Genomic DNA, 19,962 nt, shown 5'->3' on the forward strand with positions numbered 1-19,962 from the left:
AGCTGCTTTGTAATTCAGCAAACTGGTCCAAGTGTTCTCATCTCTGCTTCTGGAATTCAGATTTCTCAGGTTTGGAGAGGTCCTAATTAGCTGAAGTTAATACAATTTGCACAGATCTCCACCACTGTGTAAGCCTCTTACAGCCTGAGGACGGGCATAATCTCACAGAATCACTAATCCTGTCCTGCAATGGGTCTCCATCTCATTAGATGCAATTGCCTTGGACTGGTGACATTGCAGAGGCCTGAAGTGTGCCCGGACACCAACTAGAGGGAATTATTTGAACTGGCAAAGTGGTGTTTTGGGAAAACAACAACAACAACAAAACAACTCCTGTGATATTTTTACCCAGACTTAGCCTCTCAAGTCAATGTCAGTTTGCCGAGGAGCATGATTTGGACCCATTTTCTCCGTGGCTTCTTTGTGAATCATCTAGACATCTCCAGCTAAGATTCTTTCTGTCCACACCCGCTTAGACCCCTACTTGCTTTCCTCCACCATTTGTACTGTGAGGACTCAGAGAACTCACACCATGTGAGGAGGGTAGTCTCAGCATTCCTAGGATTCTAATCTCCAGTTTTGTCTCTACAAAGGTGTTCTGGTCCTAGCATCCAGCTCCAAGGGATACATTCATAGTTCTACAGAGCTCTGGTCCTCCTCACATTCAGGAGGCTATGAGGGCCATAGACAAAGAGGTCCAAGTTTACAAAATATATTCCATTTCATTACGAGTATTATAAGGCATTTGCGGCATTCACCATATATCTACGCCTCCATAAATGAGAAGTCTGTTACTGCCTTTCCTACTTTCATTTCATTGGTCCAATGAGGAAAAGAAGATGGTCTCATTTCCAAATACATTCATTCATCAAATAGTCAGAGGATTGAAGGATCTTGGTAGCTCTACGAAGGTCATAGTAGTTCTAAGATGACCCCAATAAGCCCACATCCCTTTGTACTGGGGTTGGCCCCTGTGACCAACAGAATATGGCACAAGTGATGATATGTCACTTCTGAGATAATGGCATGAAAAACACAGCTTCCATCTTGCATATTCATTTTCTCTGTATATATCTGTACCCACCCCCAAAGCCCCCATCACTCACTCTGTGGGAAGCCAGCTGTTGAGCCTGGAGCAGCCCCACAGAGCAGCCTACAGGAGAGGAGCTAAGGCCTCTGGCCAGCAGCCATGTAAGGAGCATCAGAAGCCGATCTCCCACCCCAGTCTGGCCTTCGGGTGACTGAAGCCTGAGCCAGCAGCTTGGCTGTGAGCGCACAGGAACCCTGAGCCAGAAGCATCCAGCTAAGCCTTTCCCAGAAGCCTGGCCCTCAAATACTGTGAGAGATAAGGTATGTCTGTGGTCTTCATCTGTAGGTTGTAGAGTAATTTGTTGTGTAGGACCACACATCGCTACACCAGGTTGCTGGAGAGGGTGAGAAGTCACCATCACACCCACCGTTATCCCCTCGCTCCTTCCTCCATGGCCAAATCCAGGAGTTGTGGGGCTGCGGCATTAAGGACTATGGCAAACGTGCATTCTCCAGATGCCTGTGATTCCTTCACAAAATGTACTGAATTTCCATATTTAAATGTTCTGTATAACTCATTTGCTTCTCTGAATAGGATATCTTGCATTCCAAAATAACCCCCATTGAGAAGGTTTTAGTTAAACACAGAACAAAATTAACAAGATGGGCATTTGCCATCTAAACAAAATTCCAAATAATAGGAATTCTTGGATTCACCATGACACAGGCCTCAATCACGGTGAGGACTATACTGGACTCTGTCCTAGCCTGTTCCTCCTCTGGAGGCCGTACTAGGAAGGGCTTTCCCCAGGAACCTACCTCGCACCCAAATTTCCACGTTTACCCTTAACACTACCTGATATTCTCCTCCCTGAGAACCAAACTGATTTGCCAAGAGATCCGACAATTTGGGATGAGTTCTAACCACATTAAGTCTTTGCTCAAGAAATAACTCTCCATCCCTCTCTAAAATAAAGCTAAGTCCTGCCAAAATGCTTTCCCTGGGATGTAAGATGAGGTCACATGGGAGGGTGTCCAGGACTGCAATGCTGTAATAGGTGTGGAGTTGTGGACTGTCCCCTCTCTTGGTGTCAGTCTGCTTTTCCTCTGTTGCTGCTGCCACACTGTGCCATAGGAGTGTTCTAATTACAAAGCCTATCTAGGTCAGCATGCACTGAAACCCTCGCCTTCCTGGTTCCCCAGGATTTTCATTCTGTCACAGAAGGGATATCAGGTTAATATGACAAAGCTTCTTTTTCACAAAGCCTGTAAGATTGTCCAGGGCCTCATCAACCAATACTGATGTTTACAGACACAGGATTTCACCAATTATTAATATTACAAATATATAAAATCTAAAGCATAGCAAAATTGTTGTTTTTATGCAGCTAGTATAGTGACCACATGATTTTTAAAAATTTTCCGATTTAATATCTAGGCTAGGAATGAAAGACAATATGTTATTCTAAGACAGGGTTTTCTTCTCAAAGTATGATGACCTACATCAGAAGCATATATATTCTTGAGCCCTATCTCAGCATCTAGAGGGGTCCAGCCGTTTAGGGGAGTCACCATTTTCATGGTTCTGGACCTTCAGGTTTGAACATGTGATGCCCTAAGAGGCGACTCACACCGTGTATTGAAGGAAAAGTATGATATCTACATATTCTGACATGAGTTCAGTGTTTAAATACATTAAGTGGAGAAAGTAATAGGACATCTACATTTCATATATTCAGAGCCCCTTAAAAAGAACTGGGATCTCCCCCTGTCCTTGGGCGTAGGGCTCATCTGTATCTTACTCACTCTGGCAATCCCCATAGCTACTAAGCAAGCTTCTTGTACATGGTGGGTATTCAAGATACAGGTGATGTATGAGCCCTTGAATGAGAGATGATGGGACCTTCTCCTGGTTCACTTGTCCCAAGTTACTCCCAAGAATCCCGTAATACTGACAATAAAATTGCATGACACAACAGATCAACACAAAAGTCTATGAAGGAAGAAATGCTCTTCTTCAGAAAATGCCACAGAGACCTCATCATCCCAGCCTGCCGCCTGGAGAAGTGACTCCTGCATCTCACCTCATCTCCGACCTAACAGGCTCTGGCACTGTGTTAGCACAGCACCCCCTTTCTCACCAATTTGTAATCAAGAGCTGAAACGGACTGTTTCATGATCACAAACTTTATTCAAACTCTGCCCCAAAGCCAGAATCCTCTTTCTCTTTCCAGGAATGAAAACCACATGAAAGGGGAAATGGGAAATCATATCATGATCCGTCTCACCATAGCTAGTTTGACACATTTAACCCTCTAATGAGAAAAGAAAAGAAAAGAAAAGAAAAGAAAAGAAAAGAAAAGAAAAGAAAAGAAAAGAAAAGAAAAGAGAAGAGAACAACAAGAACCTGTGTTTCTGGGCCCCTCTATTTTCCACAGAGACCACGGATTCGGTTTCCAGAGCCTCCGTCTTGAATTAGCAAGGTCTGTATAACACAACAGGTACTAACTGGCTTAACGCAACTAAACATTTTTTTTTTAACTTTTTATTTTTTATAAACATATATTTTTATCCCCAGGGGTACAGGTCTGTGAATCACCAGGTTTACACACTTCACAGCACTCACCAAAGCACATACCCTCCCCAATGTCCATAATCCCACCCCCTTCTCCCAAACCCCCTCCCCCCAGCAACCCTCAGTTTGTTTTGTGAGATTAAGAGTCACTTATGGTTTGTGCTGTTCGCCGTACAAAACAAGGGTTTCAGACTCAATTTCAGTCCACATCTCAGAGTTTTTCTGCTAATGCTTTCCTTTTAAAATTGAATAATCTGCATATCCTTCAGAAATGCATATTTGAGCGAACTATGGGATGCTCCTTATATCAGGACTTCCTTTGTCTTTGAATCCCTCGTGGTTCCATGTCAACCAAATTTTGCAAAGTTCACGTCACCAGCCTTTGCTCCATTTCAGAAACCCACAGAGTCACTGACATGCATATCATTTTTGAAAAGAAGGTAGGGAAATGATTTACAAGAAGATAATAATGCATTTAATGCATAAATTAGGAAGTCATCAGGTATTATATATATGCTTATGACACGACAGCTAGGAAATGAAAAAAATAACACTTTCAGAGTCGGAAATTGACAGGAAGAATGTATCATGCTGCTATTTTCACAATGTAAATGATTTCACATTTTTGGATCCAGTGTCAACCAGCTGTGTTATCTTAGAAAAATTACTTCACATCTCTGAAATCCATCTTCCTCATTTTTGCAGTGAGGGGATTTGACTAGATAAACTGTCCCTAAGTCAGCCCCTTCCTAAATCATGTGTGGGGCAAACTGTACCTGGTGAATGGCCCTGACAGCCAACAACCAAAGGTTGATAATCTATCTCTTGTACTTTTATGAACAACAACCAAAAAAGCAGTGAATCCCCTTTCTTCTCACATTTTAGTGCTCCTCACCCCATAGCCTGCCACTTCCATAGGATCTGCCTCACTGGCCCTGAAATAAGCTTGGCCTATTGTGACACTATTAATATCCTAACGGTTCTCTGCAGATCTGCACAGCACACTGACAAAGCATATGTGGGGCTGCTCCAAGGCATCACATCAAAAACCCTATTTATGCAAATTTGCAAGCTGCGAATTGACAAGACACTTTGTCTGAAAGAGTCTTTATTCATGTCTGGGAGCAGTCGACTGACAGGTTGCATTGTCGGAGCTCCTCTGTGAGCCCCAGGCTCCTAGGTGTGGGCAACTTTTGTTCCTTCATGAAGCACCACACACAGATGAGTAATGAGTGATCTGAAGCAAGCCAAATGGGGCCATGTTCACAGCAACCCAGATCGGGCAGTTAGCCGCTGAAACCTCGGACTGCATGTCGCCTCCAACCCCAAGCAAAGGGGACTGGTCTCTCATCCTTGCCGCACCTGGAGTCTTCCCACTAACAGTGAGTGTAAAATAGTGTTGCCATGCTCTGTATGCAGCCCCCAGCAGGTGCAGTATCATTGATCCGTCTGGAAAAGCTTCTCCATAAAAACATACATGTGCAGATGATACTGGGTATGGTGTGGCTGGCAACATACAAAGGAAGGGACAGACAATGTGATCCATCAATCTGCAATCCACCATGGATTTGCAGAGTAGAAGAGACCTTCTCTAACTGAGCTGCTGATTCAATCCAGATTGCAAGCATAGCTCACAAGTGACTTTCGAGCTCAGAATCATTGGGGGCACCTCTCAGTCATGAAGCATCTGCCTTTGGCTCAGGTCATGATCCCACAGTCCTGGGATTGAGCCCTGCATCAGGCTCCATGCTCAGTGAGAAGCCCACTTCTACCTCTCCCATTCCCCCTTCTTGTGTTCCCTCTATCACTGTGTTTCCCTCTGTCAAATAAAGAAATAAAATCTTAAAAAAAAAAAAGAATCTTTGGGATACAACTCAGGACAAGCTTTTGAGTAGTGTGGTCCACATGTTTGGAGAGCAGAACTTTAGAGGAGCAGAAGCTCCCCAGATATTCATTGACATGTCTCAAACCCTTAATCAAGGAATAGAGGGGAAACTACAATAAAGTTTTCCTAATTTCCAAACGACTGGCTCTTCTGACTATGTTGCAAACAAAATGAACTCAAGACCATGCACACCATCCACTCTTTTCTAGACATTCAAAATATATTCTTGGCTCTAGAAAATCCAGCAAAATATGGTACCCAAATCAAGTTTGTATGCTGCAGAATTATTTATACTAAATTTCATTTTCTTTTTATGACATCAACTTACCTTGATTATCTTTAAAATAAACAACTCTGTCAAAATAATTGTATTTCTAGAGGTCTATAAGTATACAACCCGTGGCCATGAAAGCACAGAGCCAACTAGAGATATGCAAACAAGCAAATAAGTGGAAATCCAATATATCATCCTTTGACTGATATACTAATATTAAAGGATCTTCAGGCAATCGGATTACTAGGATTAATTCACAGAATCAGGAGATGAGCCCCACTGGTCCTAAGCAATAATGAACTGGCAACTTTTTCCATCATACCTGATGGCAGTAAGAGTTTGTGCATAAGAGGTAGTAACTTAGAGAAGCAAAGGAAAGCCCAGGTCCCAACAGACACCTCATCCTAAAGGACAGAGAGAAACAGTTTACTAATAATGCGAAGTTTTGCTTTCCACCACCTCACAAAGAAAATCAGAGAACGGAGAGAGGCCAGGAGTGTTTCTTTAATAAAGCGCCTTCTACATGGAGGGAAATTTCAGGTGTGGGGGAAAGCATTCCCTTGTAACAAAATTATTGCTGTAAAGATACAATTGAAGATTTTGTTTGTTGTTATCTTACATACAATGTAATTCTTTATTCTGAAGTCTGAATTCTTACCATATATTGGTCCCAGATTAGTTCCAATTCTAAATATAGAATATGTACACATACATATTATAAATATAATATATAAACATATAAAGTAATGAATACAAATAAATATATTAAAATATATAGGATATATGTATTCTTTGTCACATGAGCTAAGAGAGTGTCTTAAGACTTACTCATAGAACTCAAGCAGGCCTTATTAGGACACGTGGCTAGCATTATCCTTGTCTTCAGTTTGTTCCCATCTTTCTTCCCCCCACTCCTCCCATCTTCTTCTCCTTTTTTTCCTCCTGCTCCTCCTTCTTCTTCACGTCACTGTCATCAAATCACTTAATCTTCTCATACATTATCCATCCTTGAAAAGATTTAGTAACCAGGAGAGGTACAAAATAAATGGATATTGCGTTTACCCCATAAAGCAGCTCTACCCTGACAAATGATACATCAAGAGGCATTTTCTACAACGACAATGCATTTCATCTCGAGAGTTCTGATTTCCTGTCAAAATCAAAACAAAACACTGAGCTTTTCTTTCCATATTGGAACCACAATTCCACAAAAGCAATCACTCTTCTCTCTCCACTTTCGAGGTGCATGAATCTCAATATATTTCTCCAGCTCAGATATATTTGGGTGCCAAATATCTATAATCCATGTATAGCTGGTTGTCCACAGACAATCCAAAGACAACATATTCTCAAATGAATTGACTGCTTCCCTTCCAAATATCTCCCAATAAAAATCCCTTTTCAATGATCATGGTTGTATCCCTGCCATGTTGTCCCCAAAGACACTTAGCATCATCCCAGAATCTTCAGTATCCCTAAACCCTAAAAGCTGCAAGTAAGCACATGTCAACATACTTATATCCACATTACCCAGGACTATAGAAGGCTTCCCTTTCCCACACCTCAGCACCAATTACTAAAGTCCTATTTACAGCAGCTCCTTTTGCCAGTATCTCATGTCTGGCTCTGAAGGAAGAATTACAAAGCATAGCAAAAGTCATTTGGAAGAGACAAGCAAACATCAGAACCAGACATGGTAGGGATATTGAGATTATCAGACCTAAAATTAAAACAGCTATAATTAATATGGTAAGGGCTCTAATGGAATATAATCAGAGAAACAGAAATCCTAAGATAGGACCAAAAATACATGCTGGAAATAAAAGCACTGTAACAAAAATGGAAAATGTCTTTGATGGGCTCATTAGTAGACTTGACACAGTAGAGGCAAGAATCTCTGAGCTAGATGATACATCAATAGAATCCTCAAAAACTGAAAAACAAAGAGAACAAAAACTGAAAAAAACAGACAGACTATTTATAAGGATTGTGGGACAATGACAAAAGGTGAAGCATACGCATAATGGGAAAACCATGAGAAGGAAGAAAGAAAGAACAGAAAAAAATATACTTGAAATAAAAATTGCTGAGAATTTTCCCCCAAATTAATGTCAGACACTAATCCACAGATGCAGGAAGGTTGGAGAACACTAAGCAGGACAAATGTCAAAAGCAAAAACAAAATACGTAGGCATAACATTTTCAAAATACAAAAAATAGCAAATATAAAGAAAAGTCTTGAAAGAAGCCAGAGGAAAAACCACCTTCTCTTTAGAGGAACAAAGGTAAGAATTATATCAACATTCACGATGCAAGCAAGAAGAGAGAGGGATGAAATATTTGATGTCGAGAAACTAAAATCACCAACCTAGAATTCCATACCCTCAAAAATTATCTTCTAAAAGTGAAAGAGAGAGGTGCCCGGGGCTCAGTCAGTTCAGCATCTGCCCTCAGCTCAGACCATGATGTCAGGTTCCTGGGACGGAGCCCTGCGTCCGGCTCCCAGCTCAGCAGGGAGTCTGTTTCTCTCTCTCCCTCTACCTGCCACTCCTCCTGCTTGTGCTCTCTCTCTCTCCAATAAGTAAATAGAATCTTTAAAAAATAATAACTAAGTAAATACACAAATAGGTAAATAAATGTGAAAGAGAAGTAAAGACTTTCTCAGACAAAAATTGAAGGAATTTGTTGTCAGTAGACCTGCCTTGCTAGAAACATTAAAAGAATTTCTTCAGAGAGGAGGCTGGTGCTATAGCTGAGAAACTCAGATCTATATAAAGAGAAAAAGAGCATGAAAAAAGGAATAAGGTAAGATAAGAACTTTTTCTTTTTTTAACTTGTATTTTTCTTATTCTTAATTGATCTAATCAAAAACAGTTGTTCAAAATAATAATAGCAACAATATATTCAATAATGTATGCCTGCACATATGTGTACATATGTATATATATTTACTTCTGTCCCTATATGCTTATGTATGTTTACACATAAGTAAAATAAATGGCAGCAATGATACACGGGATGGGGGATGGAAAAAGGATTATTTTGTTACCATAAGGTACTCACATCACCCGGAAAGGGGATAGCGCTCTTTAAAAGTGGACTTGGAATAGATATAAATGTATGTTGCAAACTCTAGGGTAACTACTAAAAAAAAAGGAAAGGGAAAAAAAAAAAAGGTAGTGTAGCTGATATGCTAAGAGAGGAGAGAAAATGTAATCACATAAAAGATTCAATGGAAACCATAAAAGGCAGAAAAAGAGTGGAAGAGACAAAAATAGGAACAAGGAAGGAAGACAATGGATGGAAAACAGTAACAATGTGAAAGATATTATGGCGAGTATATCAATAATCACTTTGCATGTCAATGGTCTCAGTGCACCAATTAAAATACAGATTGTCAAAGTGGATAAGAAAATTATATGCTGTCTACCCCCCAAAATCCACTTTAAATATAAAGATACACATAGATTAAGAGTAAATACAGGAAAGTATGGCATGCTGACACTAATCAGGAGAAAGCAGATCTATTAATTTCATACATAGCAAAGAGGGGCATTATGTAATGATCAAGTGGTCAGTTCTCCAACAAGACATTTCAAAAGACTTCTAAGAAAATGAAAAGCTAAAAGAAAAAGGAGATATTTCCAAAACATATATCTGATGACGGACTCATCACCAAAAATATAAAAGGAAGACTTACAATTCTATAATAAAAAATAAAATACCCAATAAAGAAATAAGATAAAGATTCGAACAGGCCTTTCACTGAAGAAGAGCTATATACAGATAGCAAATAAGCACCTGAAAACGTGCCAGGCATCATCAGCTACGAGGTCGGTTTGATACCACCATACAGACCTGCAGGCACGGCCAGTAAACTGAAGCCACTGAGGGTGGGTGCACAGACGTGGGGCAACAGGAAACAGTGGCCCCCACAGCCCACGAGAACGCAGTGTGCTGCAGCCACTGGGAAAACAGCCACCCATGGGTATTTACCCGGGAGAAATGAAAACACGTATCTGCCCAAAGACCTGACTGCAATGTTTCTAGTAGCTTGGTTCAAATGCACCAAAAACCAGAACAACTCCAATGTCCATCTGCTGGTGAGCAGATAAACAGACGGTTACCTATGATCCAATGGAATACAATTCAGCAAAAAAAAAAAAAAAAAAAAGCAGAATAACGCTTGGGTCAAGCTACATCATGAATGAATCTCAAATTGATCATGATGAGTGAAACAAGCTGAATGGTTAAAGGGCAAATAATACAATTAAAACACTGAAGAAAGGATTTGAATAAACCTTTCTCTAAAGAAGATCCATGGAGCCAACAGCCCACAAGATGCTCCGTGTTGTCAGTCATCAGGGAAACGCAAATCCGAACACCGAGCAAGTACTTCACACCCACTAAGACGCATTCGATAAAAGGTCAGACAATCCTAAGTGTTGTCAAGGTTGTGAAGAAATCGAAACCCTCATTCACAGGGGGATGAGAAAACAGTGTAGGAAAGTGGTTTGGAGTTTCCTCAAAATATGAAGCACGGCATGATTGTTTAGCCCAGCAATTCACACCTGTGTGTTTGCACAAGGGGGGTGAACGTTTGTCCACACACACAAAAATGTAGGGAATATTCAGAGCAGTGTTACTGTCATTGTCCCAAACAGTGAAGCCGACTTTAAAATCCCTCAGCTGGTAAATCGGAAAATCAGAGTAGCATATCTATCCAATGGCACATTACCTAGCTGTGGCAGTGACACACCGAGGCGTGCCCCAGTGTGGATGAACCTTGAACGTGCGCTACCCACAAGGACTTGGTCACGAAAAGCCACAGGCTGAATGATTCCACCTGTGAAACGTCAGGAACAGGCAAATCGACAGACAGAGAAAGCAGATGAATAGCGGTCTGTGGGGGCTGGGCAGCAGGTCACAGAGACTGGCTGCTGAGAGGTATGGGTTTCTCGAAGAGTGATCAAAATGACCTAAAATTAGGTGGTGGTGATGGTCGCACCACTCTCAATATACTAAAAAAATGCAGAATCGCACACTTTCCATGGGGGGATTGCACACCTGTGAACTGTATCTCAGTAAAGCCGAATAAAAAAGTTGAATGTTCTACTTAGTTTTAAATTTTCCAAAATTAAGATTATATAAAATAGAAGGTTCACTCAACTCTCTTCTGCCTCCCGCATATGTGTCATTTTATTCGAATCTTCTCCTCCAAGAGACGGAGAAACAGAAACAGACACACCAAGGTGGACAGAGAGACGTATATGCAGACCCAGAGAGCTGTAGGCATCCGGTTGTATCTGCTTATATGCAGATGAGTAAATAAAACTTAAATGACTTTGTCTGTTGTACTCGGTTGTCTCCACTCTTCGTATCGGGGCTTCAGTGCCCCACCCACTCCCCACCATCCTCCGATTCACCCGAGGCAATGCATCCGTACAAAAGCCCTGGTGAGCAAGAAAATGTTGCCACAACTGTAGTCAGAAGCAAGAGGGCAGCAGAGTGACTAAAGGAGACAGCAGTAGAAACAAACCCAAACAAGCCTGAAACGTTCCTTTTGATCCACTTGTCTTTGTCTGGAATGTCACGTAAGGGAAAGGGACAAAAGGGACAAAGGGACTCCCTTCCTAATCGTTCTTCTGTGGAGCTTCCTGAACGTTTTCCCCCATGAAAAGTTACAGTTTATCATCACTTTGTTTGAAAGTCGACCTTCCTGATCCTTTGGAATCCCGATGACAGGTGAACATCTTGACAGCAGGTTCTTGCTCTCATGCCCGTTTGTCACCACCATTCGTTAGATGCCAGTGTATACCAGTGGTGCTCACTACTTCCCACTTAAGAACAAACACTGGACCCAGGAGATCATTAAATGTTCACTGAACAAGTGAATACATGGGTGGGTGAGTGCAGGAAGGACCATCTCATCTTAAAATAAGTATAGAGTAACTGCTCTACACCAGAGAGGTGCGTAACGACTAATTATGTATTGCCGTTCCTCTCGTGTCAACCTGCACTGGACAAGCGGTATCATCATCGGGGGTGAACATGTATGGAGCAGCTCTTGGAAGTTGGGATCCATCATCACTCATCACTCTGTTTCTTTACAACCTCAGCTCCTGCTACAGTGCCTGACCTACAGTCGGCATTCCATCAATGCTTTCGAAGAAAAACCAGTGAAACAGTCATCATTTCAGCTTCATTAAAATCACAAAAACATAAACATTCAAATGTGGGAGATATCTCTACTTGTCGAGGAAGCTCCAAATATTGTTAATAAAATGCGGTTTGCTAAGATTTGAATTCTTTCTTGTGCATTATGCAGATGATCTTAGGTCAGCAAGGGAGTATATAGTTATTTGTTGTCCTATCATAATGTTTACTGGTATCTTTAGAGCATCATATTCCCAACTGATGAAGGTGATTTAGCTAAACATAAGATGGACATTAAACATTTTTTTAAAATACAATTTGTAGATCCTAACACTACTTTCTGTGTGGTGGTTTTCAAGATTGCTTAAGATAGTATATCAATATAAAAATGTGTTGTTACAGAAAAACAACCCAAATAAAAAGAAGCAAAGGATCTGAGGAGATGCTTTCCCCAAAAACGATACACAAATGCTCGTCAAGCACAGGAAGAGGTTCAGGGATGGGGGAAATGCAAATCTGATACACGACGAGATTCTGCTTCAGACCCACGAGGAGCGTGAAAATAAAGACGAGAACAGGGAGTGGAGGACGTGGAGCCCTCGCGCGTGGAGGGCCCCGTCACCCACGTAGGGCACACACTGGCCTCCAAAAAGCAGAGGATCTTTCCCACTCCCTCTCGTGTTCCAACTGACTGAACCTCCCCCACGCTCTCGCAGGAACTTCCAGGACCACTTTTCTTTCCAAAGTCATAGCTCCCTTATTACTTGTGTTAAGAGGTCTTTTGAGGAGGCACGTGGGTGGCTCAGTCAGTTAAGTGTCAGACTCTTAGTTTTGGATCAGGTGATGATCTCGTGGGTTACAGGATCCAGCCCCACATTGGGCCCCGCACTCAGCGGGGAATCTACTGGAATTCTCTCCCTTTGCAACTTCCCTGGCTCTCTCTCGAGTAAATAAATCACTCTTTAAAATTTAAAAAAAAAAAAAAAAAAAAGAGGTCTTCGGGGAAGGGTGGCCCACCTGTCGTTACAAGATTTGGTAAATACACTAAGTAGGGGGACACTTTTCGCCGAAGGAACGTGGGAGCAATAGCTTGAACCACCAGTGAAGCCTTGCACTGTCTTAAATTGCATCCCTCCTCCGTCCTTCCGAGCTGGTGCAGGGGCAGAAGGAAAAAGACTAGAGACAGAGAAATACTCCAGAAAGGATTATCCGATACACTCTTCTTAAATGATCATTGGCCCATGCCGTGGTCAAACTCTAGTGTTTTACATGGGCTTCAGACCAGCAGTGGCTACAAGAAACTTTTTAATACGTGTCTTGGGCAAGAGATGAAAAATAAATGGTCAGAATTATTATCTGCGACAGAAACAGCTCAGGGTGAGGATGGCGTTGTGAGCCGGTGCACGTCACAGCGGCGGGAGGGAGTGCGTAGGGTGAAGGTCCGTTTGGAGGCCTCCGACAGCACGCGAGTGAGAGATGGAGCGCCTGTGCTTGTGGCCTGGTCAGTGTTCAGTCCCCGAAGTCGTATTTTGTGAATCCAACATTGTTGATGTCATTTCGGTTTCAGAAATGGCTCTCGGCGTCTTCACCTCGAGCAAAAATCATCACAGACCGCATGTTGTGCTCCTGACCCGGCTGGGCTTCCTGCCCCGGACCCGACTGTGGCCGACCTTTGTCCCTACAGCCTACAGACAACGAACATTTCATCATGCCAGCCGCCTTTTCGTACGCCAGACACATGGAAAATATTAATAGTTGTCACACGATTTGTCTTATTCCTGCAATTTTTCTATGACTTTGTCTTGCAGTGTTATGGCATCTGTGTGCATTTAATGTTTACTGTATTAAATAGACTGGACCATAGTGGGGTGAGGGTGTGGGATAAGCTAATTGATAGAGATCTCAGCTTGGCTTCAGTCATCCTAAAATCTTAACTCACATGGACATTTCATTTTTCTAACCTGGACATTCTGCAGAGATAAATGAAGACAGATGGCGTTGCCCAGGAGCTGGTTACCCTGATGAAGGATCTCAGGGACTCGCAGCTGTAAGCAACGGTGACCTCTGACTTCATGCATGCAGGCAGGTTCGGGGAGAGAGGCGGCAGCATGTTAGCCCAGCTGCTCCTGCCGTGGGAGTGCGGACAGCGCTGCTGTGATTATTTTCTGTTTAAATTCTGCAAACCATTAGTTCGGATATGAAAGGCGGATCGTGTGACTCTGATGTATTCACAGCTCTTCGAGACAGCAGCAGAAGCCACAATCTGGTGCTAGAATCCAGCACCGTCCCGTCCAAACTGTCTAAGACCTAGACCTTTATCACGTCGTGGCGTGTATTTTAAGAACCCAGTCAAGTTTGTGGTGTCATGTAATTTATGACCAACAACACTAAAAGTGATGAAAATGGGGAGCGCTTAAAAAATAAAAAACACTTGGCCCCTCTGTCTGTCGGGCTATTCAAGTAGAAAATCAATGTCTGGGGAGGTTTTTCCTGACACAGGAAAAACATTCCAACGGGCAATGATGAATTGGAAGGTGAGAACAAAGTCTCTTATCTGTACATGGACTAAAACGTACTTGACAACGACGCTTACATTCTGTGTGTGTTCAGATAAGGAGAGCGTGATTGGTGTCCCTTGGAATCATCCACTGAGTGTTTTTGCCTCATTCCGAATGAATATTTGTTCAGAATCCAGATACCACAGACTCACATAGAAACAGATGTATACAGAAGGTCGTCGAGTTGACAAGAGTGAGGTTGCTTTGGGTCTGAGAGAAGAGTGGGAGAAACAGAGCACATTTGGATGTCCGTATGAATTTTTATTTTGTAATGGCCCACACTGGAAAAACTTTAAATGCATGAGGATGGAAATTAACTAGAGCGTCAGTGCCCTTCTATACTGAGAAAACGTATCCATGACCCGGTAGATGAGAATTCAATGTGAAATGAAACATGAAAGTTAAAATAATTACCACGTGAGACGTTAAAGTTAATTATCGTTCTGCTCATTTAGAGTGCAGATAAGGAACAAAGCAGTGTAGCTAAAATTATTTATCAAATTGAACATAGACAATAAAATACATATTTACTGGGTGATAATATTTTCATCAATGTTACCAACCAAAATACTTGTCCTCTCTTTTGCCTAGAAAACAGTAAAAATAATACAATTCTTGTAAACGTCTGCTTCTTCATTGGTAGCATGAGAATAACGGTATCACAGATCGTTGTTGCAAAAATTAGACTAATTATATGTAAGCTGGCACATACTTGGTACCCTGCTGTGGGCTTCCTTGGCCTTGCCCCCACAAGCAGGCAGCGCCCCTTCCCACATTCCGAGACCTTCCTGGGAGCATGCTGCCCAGCCTGGTGGGTTCAGGCCACCCCCTCAACTTCTCCCACCCCTGGTTTGCTCAGTAATCAGATCTGAGCTGCCTTTCAAGGAGCTAAGTTGTTAAATATGTTGAATTGGGCCTCTCCAGTCAGAATTTCTGCAGAGTAGTAGGGATCGCTGTGTTCTAAAGATGTATGCTAGCCAAGACAAGCCATGTGCGAGACAGGAAGCCCTTGGAGAGCCCTCCTATCCAGGCAAAGGCTGTATTTCTTCTCATTCAAGCCTGGCAAAGGGGAGCATGACATTTACCCTATAACCTATAAGAGACCCAGAGAGTGGGAGCTTGACCTTCATCCAGAAAGGCTCTGAATGCAAGAGGTTGGCTGAAGCTATCCATGATAAATGAGAATGGCCTGCTGGGAGTTTTCCATGGACGAGACTGGTCACGTGGACCACCAGCAAAAGAGCTTGGAGGAGGGGACATCGAGGTGAAGCGTCGGTGAGGTATACCCCAGCACGAAATCTCTTCATTTTCCTAGTAGAAGCATCAGCACAGGATTGGGGTTGCAAAGGTGTGGGTCGAGCGGGACCTTAACTCTCCCAGCTCTCTCCTCTTGCTACTCACCCCAGAAGGACCAGAGGAAACAGAGTAAGAGAAGAAAAAGAGCCAAGAGCAAAAAGGCGAACTATATTTTCTTCCTCACTGTAGGCTTATGGGTCAGGCCAGAAGATAAGTGAAAAAGAGACAGTTTCAGTTGCATGAGAACCTGAAGCTTGGGTTTAGTTCCAGTGCATGAAACTATCAATATGTGAATTTGACTAGAAATTTGCCGAAGCTTTTGTTTCGTGGGGGAAAAGGCCATATGGCAGCAGTCAGGGAGAGCTGTTCCTCCTTCACTGTTCTGAGCCCAGATCATTTCCATAAACCTGTCATGACCATCAGTGTTTCATGTCCTTAATATATTTTCTCCCCCACTAGTTTTTCAGTGCTAACAACGAATGCTTGGGAGCATTCTCAAGAAAAGCTTTGCCCCCAGCCCTGCGTGCCCAGAAGAAGGCTGTTCCTATTTCTGTTACATGTTCGCCTTACACATTCATCTAAGCACTATCTTCACTTAACCTAGATTTATTAATATCTTACTCTACGTACAGAAAGGGAGGGAATGGCACAACTGTTAAAAGCGCGGGCTCTTGTCATCATAATTCTCCTGGTTTGAGCACCAGACCCACCCCCTGCCCCCCCACCCAGCCCCCAGCACCTGTGAAAACTGCACAAGATACTTAACCTTTTGGTACTTGAGTGTTCTTATCTGGAAAGTGTAAATAATACTGCTATAAGCATCAAATGAGTGGCCCATGCAAAAAAAAAAAAAAAAAAAAAAAAAAAAGTAAATGTTCTCTCTGATCACGGGAACGCCGGAGCGGCTAAACCAGAAAGAGCTGAAGAAGGGTGTTCTAGGCGGAGAGCAGCAAACGCCACGGCCTGGGTGAGGGACCTGGTTTTCCCGTTAGAGCAACAGGAAGAGGGCGAGTGTCACTGTCAACAAACCACCCCAAACTCTGCTCATGTCTTTAAGCACCCGGCTCACCTTTCCTGTGGGACACCGACTTGAACAAGTCCAGAGAGACGCTACTTTTCTGTCCCAGCGGGGCTCACCGTCGTGTCCGCAGTCCGCCGTTGGGTCTGCCGGGGGCTCCTTGCTCTCAGGCCGGCTGGGCCGCCGCAGCTCGTCCTTGCTCCGCTGCCATCTCGTCCTCCAGCGGGCATCCCTCCCGCCGTGTTCCTTTATTCAAGCCGGTTACGAGGCCGAGCCAAGTTCATGGAGCAGAGAAACAGCCTTCGTCTCTTGACGAAAGAAGCTCCCAAGTCACATCACAAAGAGTCACCCATCTGGGAACGTAATATTTGGGGCTCTTGTTGCCGTCTGGACCATGACGGCTGGCGCAGGGGATGCGGCGAGAGAGATGGGCAGCCGCCAGGTGGGTCAGAGCAAGCGGGCCACGGTCAAGGACTTGGGTCTTTTACCGGACGCAGTGCAAGTCACTGGGAGCTCGTGGGATTTATGTGTTTGGAATAGTACTTCAGAAACTTGGATAGTAAGAGGCTGCAAAAAGTAGGAACACGAGCAGAGTGATCATCGACAAGTAATTGCAGTAATACAGACACTATGTGGTGGTGCCTTGGATGGGCACCTGGGGAGCTGGAGAAATTTCAGCTAATCAGGAAATCCCTTATAAATAGAGCTGATAGGACTTGCTGATGGGGGAACTGTTGGCATTATGGAAGCAGAGGAATCAAGCTGGACACCTCAAGCTCCAGGTGCTGGGGAGGTTACAGGACTCTTTGTAGACAAGTGCAAAAGTGGAGAAGGGACAAATTCAGTGAAGCAATTCAAATATCATTTTGCACACATGGCATTTGTGATTTCCGTTATTCATTCACACAGTGACATCAAGTAAGCAATTAGTTGTGTGTCTGGATGCCATGAGGGGCTAAGAGCTAGAGGCATCAGCACACGATGGTCTGCTAAGACATGGAAATGTATCTGATCACCCAGGGGAAGAATATAGGTAGACAATGGGGTCCAAGACCAAATCTCATAAAAAGCAAATATTTAGAAGCTATCTGGAGAGTGGGAAGACAGCGAATAAGACAGGAGTATCCCAGGCAATCAGGCAGCTACACACAAAGGTATACTCAGCACCTTGGAACTTGATGGTGACATGTTAGGTTGGGTCATTCTCTGTTATGGGGGCTTTGCTGGCCTCTCTCCCCTGGATGCAAGGAGTAACTTCACCCATTTATGACCAAAAAAAAAAAAAAAAAATGTCTCTAGACATTACCAAGTAACATCTTAGGGACAAAAATCAACCCCTTTGAGACCCACTGCTTCAGTAAAAGAAACAAACAAACAAACAAGCTGTGAGTTGCCCCAGGCCACATTCAACAGCCCAGTGCACTGTGGAGAGGGAGTGCACAGCTCATTTGTTAACAAGGAGGTCATGGTGACCCTGATGGTGTGGTTCTGGCCCTGAGGCTGACAGGCTGGAGACAGGAAGAGCTAATGTTTCAGTATGTGAGATAATAGGAAGCGTAAACTTTGTGTGGAGACAGACAGGAACTCCCCCTTGCCGTGGTGAGCAGTGCAGAGCAGAGAGAACAGTCAAATCGCTACGCTGTACACCTGAACCTCACGTAACACGGAATGTCAAACATATAACAATCTGAAATCTTTATAATTAAAAAAAAGGAAAAAAATATAATATATATGTCTCTGCCTCCAGTCTGTGGTCCAGAGCTCCTGAATCCCTTATAAATCCCTCAGGGATAAGAACACTAGGAGCGTCAGTTGTCCTAACGTGGCAACTCGGGGTGGTCACCTGGACAAGCTCTGGGCACCAGGAAGAGCAGCCAGGACGTGAAGGTGGGAACGTTTGCCCCCACCCCCCAAACCCCACACCACACTTCCCCTGAGAGGACAGGGGGCCTGGAAATGGAGGGAGGAACTCATCATGTCTACATGAGGAAGCCTGCATGAAACCCCAGGGGTCTGGGGTTCAGTGATCTTCCAGGCTGGCAATGCACATCCACGCACGGGGAGGGGGCTGCCCCCAGCTCATGGGGACAGAAGCTCCTGCACTCGACACCCTCCCAGACCCCATCCTATTATCTCTCTGTCTGGCTGTTCCTCCACCAACTGATAAACCTGAGTACGTATTTGCTAGTTGCCTTAACAAATCAAGCAAACCCAAGGAAGGGCTCCCTGGAACCTTTGATCTAGAGATATTTGGTCAGAAGCTCACATAGGGGGTCTAACTAGGGAAGGGTAGCAGTACTGTGGGGCCAAGCCATCACCTGTGAGATCTGATGCTACCTCCAGGTAGTCAGTGTCAGAACTGAGCTGGGTTGCCAGACACACAACTGGTGTCCCAGAGACTCACTTGGTGTGGGGAAAAGCCTCCACACATTTGCTAACCGGACTGTCAGTAGTGAAGTGTTTGCTGACACCAGTGAAGAGGACTCACAGGAGAGAAACACACTGGGAAAGAACTGCATTTCTCCAGACCTATAGACACATCAAGTCTAAAAGCAAGAGAAAAATGACTTCTTACCTTGAAGATAGTCAGGAGGGAGGAACTCCGTCTACCTGGCAGGCCAGTCAGGTCTTTTGTTCTATTCAGCTCTTCAACTGATTGGATGGAGCCTACCCATATGGTTGAAGGGCATCTGTATTGCTCAGTCTAAGAGTCAAATACTAATCTTATCCAGAAACGCCCTTGCAGACAGACCAGAATAATGCTGGACCAAGGATCTGGGGACCTCATTGCTCAGTCACATTGACACAAATTTAACCATCACAGGTGTCATGGGAGATAAAAAAAAAAAAAAAAAAACCAACAACCTAGGATCTTTGTCTTTAATTTTTCTGCCATTCGTACAGCTGGCTGAGAGCTTCACCATATGGGATCCAGGGATGGGACAGTGTGAGGAAAAAGTCACCACTTAGGACTCATCCAACCTCCATTCTTGACTTAAAGCTCCAACCCAAATATTCAAGTGACTTCATATTAATATATCATTATAGTTACGTGAGCTTCTTCAGCTTTATGTAATGTCCCACTTCCCCAGCAGAAACATGCTTCTACTCAGTTAAATGTGCCAGTTGGTAATTATGACATGCACAATTCCCCAAAGTTACAGGCATCTA

At 43.4% G+C, this 19,962-nt stretch overlaps 1 long non-coding RNA gene across 2 annotated transcripts in view; it reads right to left on the reverse strand.

Moving 5' to 3' along the window:
- Positions 1 to 19,591, reverse strand: part of LOC309864586 — a 55,324-nt gene extending 35,733 nt beyond the window's left edge. For both annotated transcript variants that reach the window (XR_014311625.1, XR_014311626.1), the window contains exon 1: positions 16,843 to 19,591. This is a non-coding gene — a long non-coding RNA (uncharacterized lncRNA). The remainder of the gene's footprint in view (positions 1 to 16,842) is intronic.
- Positions 19,592 to 19,962: the final 371 nt, after the last annotated feature.

Source organism: Mustela nivalis (genome assembly GCF_964662115.1).
Source record: "Mustela nivalis genome assembly, chromosome: 5".
In the NCBI taxonomy this organism is placed as follows: domain Eukaryota; kingdom Metazoa; phylum Chordata; class Mammalia; order Carnivora; family Mustelidae; genus Mustela; species Mustela nivalis.